The sequence below is a fragment of the Clarias gariepinus genome, chromosome 18, assembly GCF_024256425.1.
Source record: "Clarias gariepinus isolate MV-2021 ecotype Netherlands chromosome 18, CGAR_prim_01v2, whole genome shotgun sequence".
Taxonomy (NCBI): domain Eukaryota; kingdom Metazoa; phylum Chordata; class Actinopteri; order Siluriformes; family Clariidae; genus Clarias; species Clarias gariepinus.
The window spans coordinates 28,487,501-28,494,458 of record NC_071117.1 but is presented as its reverse complement, the minus strand read 5'-3'; positions in this window follow the sequence as shown (position 1 = coordinate 28,494,458).

The following is a 6,958-nucleotide window of genomic DNA, read 5'->3' as shown; positions in this document are numbered from 1 at the left end:
CTCGCCTCCGGTCTATATTAAACTCGTACCGCTGTACTTCTGTTATAAACTTTATTAATATAATTATTCCTTTATGGAGATAAAGTCAGAGAGGCCAGATTGAGGTGGTTTGGGCATGTTCACAGGAGAGATGGTGAATACATCGGTAGAAGGATGCTGAGGTTTAAACTGCCAGGCAGGAGGTCTAGAGGAAGACCAAAGAGGAGATTTATGGATGCAGTGAGAGAGGACATGAAGTTAGTTGGTGTGAGAGAAGAGGATGCAGAGGATAGGGTTAGATGGAGGCAAATGATTCGCTGTGGCGACACCTGAAAGGGAACAGCCGAAAGACAAAGAAGAAGAATTCCTTCATGGAATCCAATAAAATTAAATAGTAAATCTTAGATTAGATGACATTTAAAGAAAGCATGCGTGAGGATCCCTGTGGGGGTCGGAGGTACGTTATTGGATTTCTAGCAAAGAGTTTAGTCTTTACACGTATTAGTCATGTGACCTACTAATATTCAAGTATAACTTACTCAGCCATGCCCAATTCAATAAGGACAAAATGGTAATAAAATTACTCGGGCACAACAACCTTGACCATGCCAAGACTTTCCAATTGTCTAACATGTTTAGGAGCCCCCAGTCACCTAGGGTTGTTGGAATCATCGTTACTTACCCCTCCCCCTTACCCCTTACCCCCCTTTACAGCACCCCTGAAGCCAGATTCATGGTACGTTAAAGATTTTTTCTTGTTTCTTTTTTTTTGTCCCCACCATTTCTGTATGCTTTTTGACATCTATTAGCATGAAATCAGCTGAGCTGATATGATGAACAGTTGCAGGTCTTTGTCCTGCACCACATCTCCAGAGCTGGACCAGGAACCTTGGATCCATCATTGCCCCTGAAAGATGGCTTTATGAACATGTTTGGTCAATTAGTGACTCTAAAGCATCACCTACAGGTGTGATCAGGGTCTGTGTAGATGCGTGTGTGTGTGTGTGTGTGGTGTCATGAGGCTTGTATTCCTACCTCATGGCCCAGTGATTCCCCTGTGTTCCCCCGTGATCAGAATACCATCAACAATTGAACGGATGAATAATTTATGACGGCGGCGAGACCCGAGGTGTCAGGAGGTGAGAAAATCCCTGCTGAGAACGTGTATGCTAGTGGAAAATTAAAATTCGTTTCGACTGACGAAATTAACCTTCCTGTACGTGTTCAGCTCTGAGAAGGGAGGGATGTCATTTTTGATATTTTATTTTCCTTAGATGAATCATAAGCATGATTTTTGTTACTCATCCATGACGATACCAGTAACAAAATACTAACAAAGCTTTCTTTACACTAGGCACGATTGATTTGTGACATGCCCTGGAAAGACTGCTCCCCTCCTCCAATGTATACATTATTACGATTATTCTACGTACTCTGGTACATTTGCGTATTTTCACTCTCTGATACACAGGTGGCGGTGTGCACCTTGTTAGTTTGCAAGTTTAAACACAAATATGAAATGTCAAGAGCAACTCTCTTGCATGGTTTTCTACTGTGTTAGCTATGGCTGTGTAGGTTAGAGGATGAGATAAGAACATGCCGTGTACAGAGAGACAGGCGCCACTGAAGACATCAAGTTCTTAACACATTCTAAACAACGGCCCACTTCCATGTTCCGGTATGGTTGGCTTTCTTATCTAAATTTTTAGGGGTCAAGTTCACTTACAAACCGACCCGAGTCCCTAATGTGAACATGCCCTTGGTAACCTACTCAGTACAAATTAATAAATACAGGTAGTCCCCGACTTATGAACGAGTTCGGTTCCTGGAGCATGTTTGTAGGTCGAATTTGTTCTTAAGTCCAACGTGAGTCGTATATGCCTTTGACACGAATATACAATGTAAAGCATACCAATCCACTTGCCTAAATCTCGGTTCCCTTTCCCCACACCATGTGGCCAAAAACCGGTAACTAAGCACCTAAGGAAGTTAATCTCACCCACATGAAATGTAACAGTGTCGTCTCTGCGCCTTTAAATCGCGATGGGGAATTGCAGACGCCATTTTGTCTCAAAGCTGTTTTCCACTGTATTGGACTGTGAACTGTTTTTTGTTGAGGATTTTGCGAAATTGGGATTATTTTACCATCAGGACAGATTTACAGGACAGATATTTTCTATCATCGTGCTCCTGGGCTGATTCACTGAAACCGGTGAAACCGACTCATTTCTCACCTAACTCAAATGTCGGGACTACCCCTATATGAAACACAGAACATTTATTTCACACTTAAGCTACTAGACCTTTTCGTCTTAGCACTTATATTAAGTGCATAAGCTAGAGTAGCTACTGTATGTTACCTTGCTAGTACAAGAGCTATGATCTGAAAAAGAGTCTGCATCAGAATCCTTATTCACCCATCTTGATAATACGTAGGCTTTAGTATTTTAAGTGTAGCTACATTTCTCTGCTAGTGATGAAACCATGTGCTGTATTTTTATCCTTTCGATGTTTAGCTTTTATTATTATAATACGCCGTCGTTCCTCCTCTTAATATTATGCTATGATTTCCATAATGATATGTGAAATATGTTTTTTTAGTAGCTTGACAGCATACTGTATGCTATGATTATCTTATAGTATATGTTATAAGTATGGGTACGAATAAATGCATGCACGAACAGTTACACCAGTATTACTCTCAGATGTCTCAACCTTTGGATTGTAAAAAGTTCTGACTTCCCGTCACTTCCAGCACAGTTTGTTCATGATACAGTAAACCTCTATCATCATGTATGGTATAAACGTTTTATATCGTGATATGATATTTGTGTCATGCCGCCGGTCCAACGCCTTGTCTCTATTCTCTATTCTGAATCTCTCTTAACAGCATGAACGTCCATGTTTTTGTGATATTTTCTACTTAAAAGATGGAATTTGTGATCAAGTAATTTGCAGGTGAGAAGGTGAGCCTCTCTGATACCTGAGGTGAGTATCTGGACCAGTTGGTCTCTCTGTAAGAAGCCCGAACCCTGTCGAGAAACCTTGTTTGCACTGTCTGTACAGGTGACCTTGTTCTGTCAGTCTGCTAATGTCCTTAGCTGAGGACAGGGAGGTATTCTTAGCAACGAACAAGGAAAATTCAGTTTTGTAACATCTCATATTTCACATATAATAAGCGTTAATAATAACCACCTTGTCACCTTAGTGTTAACAAAAAGGCAGATAACACGGATACGGTACTGCTATCAGAGTTCTCCATAAGACCATATAAAGGTGATATTTGCCCGACTGTAAAATTATAAATTGCTCCTTTTTTTGGGGAAAAAAAACCATCCTGCACACTTAATTGCCGTGATAAAATACCCCGCTGACAATACCTGACCTGGCAACGCGGCTCGCCGAGCCCTTTTCCCCCAGACAGAAGATTTAGCAGCTTATTGGTCAGCTTTTCTCCCAAAATAATAACATTTACACCTTTATCACTATGAAGATGACTCAGGATTTTTCTTTCAGCGCCTGATCAGGGATCAGTACGTAGCCGAGAAGCAGTTGGTGGACCGGACATCTGAGGAAATAGATCAGACCTGGTGATAAAAGCCAGCCTGAAGTAGATCAGAAATTTGATGTCTATGGCAGCGTGTAAAAGCAATTCACTACATAACCCAATGCTAACAACCGCAGCATGATGCTAATGGGTCAGCTAACTAGCAAAGTAAATGTTCTCTCATGCTAGCAGTGCAGAAAAACTTCACCGATAATGTTTTTTTTCAGTTGCTATATTCACAAGAGATGAGAAAAAAAATCATCATATTTCACTTATGAATCACGATTCTTTTGTGTGCTAATTAAAAAGTTTTTACACCTTTTTTACATTTATAATAGAGATAATAATAATAATAATAATAATAATATCTCAGTTTTATATAGCGCCTTTCAAAATACCCAAGGTCGCTTTACAGAATAAGGCGTGTGTAATGTAAGCATGTAAGGGGGGAGGGGGGGGGGAACTAGAGGCCAAAGGCCTCTGTGAAGAGATGTGTTTTGAGGTACTTTTTAAACAGGGGTAGTGAAGGGGCACATTGGACATGCATGAACCATTTGATCGGTCAGTGATCAGGTGTTTAGCCTCAGATATAAACCATTCTGTACTGAGTGCAGAAGCTTCAGACTGAAACAACAAAAACACATTTTTATGGGATTACATCATCTAAAATCGCACACGTTAAAAACCTCCAATCTGCCTTTTTCTCCAAACGCTGAGAGTGAATTTATAACAGTCTCTAAACGCCACAAGCGCTAATTTGTCAAAAATCATGTGCGGTGAAAGTCGCATGTACACGTGCGCTCGCAGCTGCTCAATCGCGCACTAGCTGTCGAGTTGAGTTTTGAGACTTTGGAGACGCTTGAGACGGTAAAAAAAACGCAGTTTCTTTATAATTCTACAGGTGGCGCTCTCTGAACTATTCACACAAATCCCGTGTGGTAGGAGGAAATTATTTGCCAAGTTTGTTTAGAAATAATGATTTATTCTCTATAGTATAATTATATCTCTGTTAAAAAAAGACGCACTGCTCAGTATTAATGTATAGTAGCTTTGTGTTTAATTTAATTTGAAGTTAAATGTTAAACTCTTGTATTTGAAGTTAGTTTGTATTGTTTACATGCTGCGTTTGGGTTTTAGTTGAGAAAACTAATGTTATAAGGAAACATTTAATTACTAATTAAACTTTTTTAAAGGTTTAAGTTAAAAGTAACAAAATCAGAGGAAAATGTCATATTTAAATGGAATATTTATGAAACTGTGATTTTTATAGAATTGCAATTTTACTCGAGGTATCGTATCGGGATTGCATGAATATAAATCATGAATTCACATGAATAATCAAAATCATACAACCAATGTTTTTTTTATTTATTTCTTTATTTCTGATGGCTAACGTTAGCGAAGTCAAACACATTATTATGGGTTTCACTGGATATTAACAAACCCCTGTGTTCGTCAAATGTGTTCTAACGTTTTATTGGGAGGAGAGAAGTTTGGTCCTTTGGAGTGATAAGTCATCCCAACATTCGCTGATGTTTAATTTGTATATAATTATTATATCATCATTTGCAATATTACACATTTCATTTTTATGTAAAGATTTTTGTTGTGTTTTTTAAGTTTGTATTATATGAAACATTTAAACTTAAAAAAACATAACAAAAACAAAAAACACAAAAAATCTACACAAATTTTAAACCTTACTAATGTTTAATGTCTGACTTCATCCTAACTACACATCACTCAAGTACTTTCTTTCCTCGTCTCTCCCTCGGGAGCTCGGCCTCGGTTCTTCGAGATCTCATGGCGGTTGTTCTGACGCAGAGCTCGGATTCCTGACCCTCCTCTGGGAGATACACTTTCCTGTAGAGCTAAGTCGTAAGCTTAATCTGCTACTCTAACAAATCAATCTCTGGAGAAGTCCATGCTCGATAAGATCAGGGCTGAAACCGATCTCTGGAATTTGGCCCGTCTCCAGGAGAACGTCTGGGAACCGCCGAGAAAATAAGGGTGCGATTGACTCGCGTAACTCAGATTAATTTCCTCCTGCTGTGGGTCTGTGGGTCAGTCCAGGCACTACGGGTGTGAATCCTCCTCGTCTGAGGGTCACGAAACACATCTCAGTACGCAGTGTGCGATGCATTACCGTGGGAAAATGATTCACTCCTGAGTCGATCTGATTCGGTTCGGGTTCGATCCAATACGATTCAGCGCAGTTGGATTTAACACTCTGGAAGCTTCGGACGATCGACGAAGGTGTTGATCACTTCTATGACCTTCCACTTTCTGTTCCATCCTTAGCATTAAATCCCACACATAACTGTTCATAACATCACTTTTACTCCACATTTAGATTCACTGATGGTGCAGATTAAACTTCAGGTGAATACCAAAGAAGTGGCGAAGTTTCATTCAATTCTGTCCAGACAGTTTTATGTGATGCTGTGAGAAAATCTGTCTGGACAGACATACAGACATACAGACAGACAGGATGTTTCATTTATTCCAAATGTATTATTTGAAAAATTGCTCTTACATTTCTCCTATTAAAGTTGAATATTTCTGACTTTCTATTCTATCTATTCTTTCTACAAACAGTCGTCTGATATCGTATGAAGCCGTGTTTGGTCGTTTAGTTAAAGTTAACGTTTTTCATCACTCCAGTTTGGAACGACGTCGCTTCGTCGCTTCCGACATGGTCGCTTGGAAAAGTATTCGTCCCCTGAGACTCCCCCACCCCCAGACTTTTCTCGTCCTAAATGACGAGATATGGCTCCTCCCACTCGTTAGCACCCGCACATGTCTCGCCCTTTGAGAATATTTCTGTGTTAATTTATTTAATTTGTGTCGGGATTTGTTTGCACCAAGTGTTTTGACACCTTCACAATTACTGGCATTGCCCTAATAAAGCGTGCACACACTCACACACACACACACACACACACACACACACACACACACGCACGCACACTTCACCCACTAATCATTACACACACAAAGTAAAAGCCGAGGTTATTGATTCGAGACAAGTCCGGAGAAACTGGATGATCGATCTGAAGAAGGCAGAGAGAAAGAAAGGGAAGGAGTGAAGCTGCAGGAAAAACACGGCCGGGTGTTCAGTTCATTATTTTCGCTTTTCCTTTAAAAAAATAAATAATAATAATAATAATAATAAAAAAAATAAAAATCACGGATAATTGTGAATAATTAGCGTGAAATTTTTGAACGTTTTCCCAAATCTAGCTGATCCTGTAACTTTGCCTGTGTGTGTTTGTGTGTGTGTGTGTGTGTGTGTGTAATAAACACCACATCCTGTGTTTTCTAATGAAAAAATCTGACGTTTTAGATGCAAGGCTTATACGGTGCAACTAGTTAATGCGTTACATTAATAACACCGGACCTGCTAACTTTCACGCGCGTTGCATTAGCGCT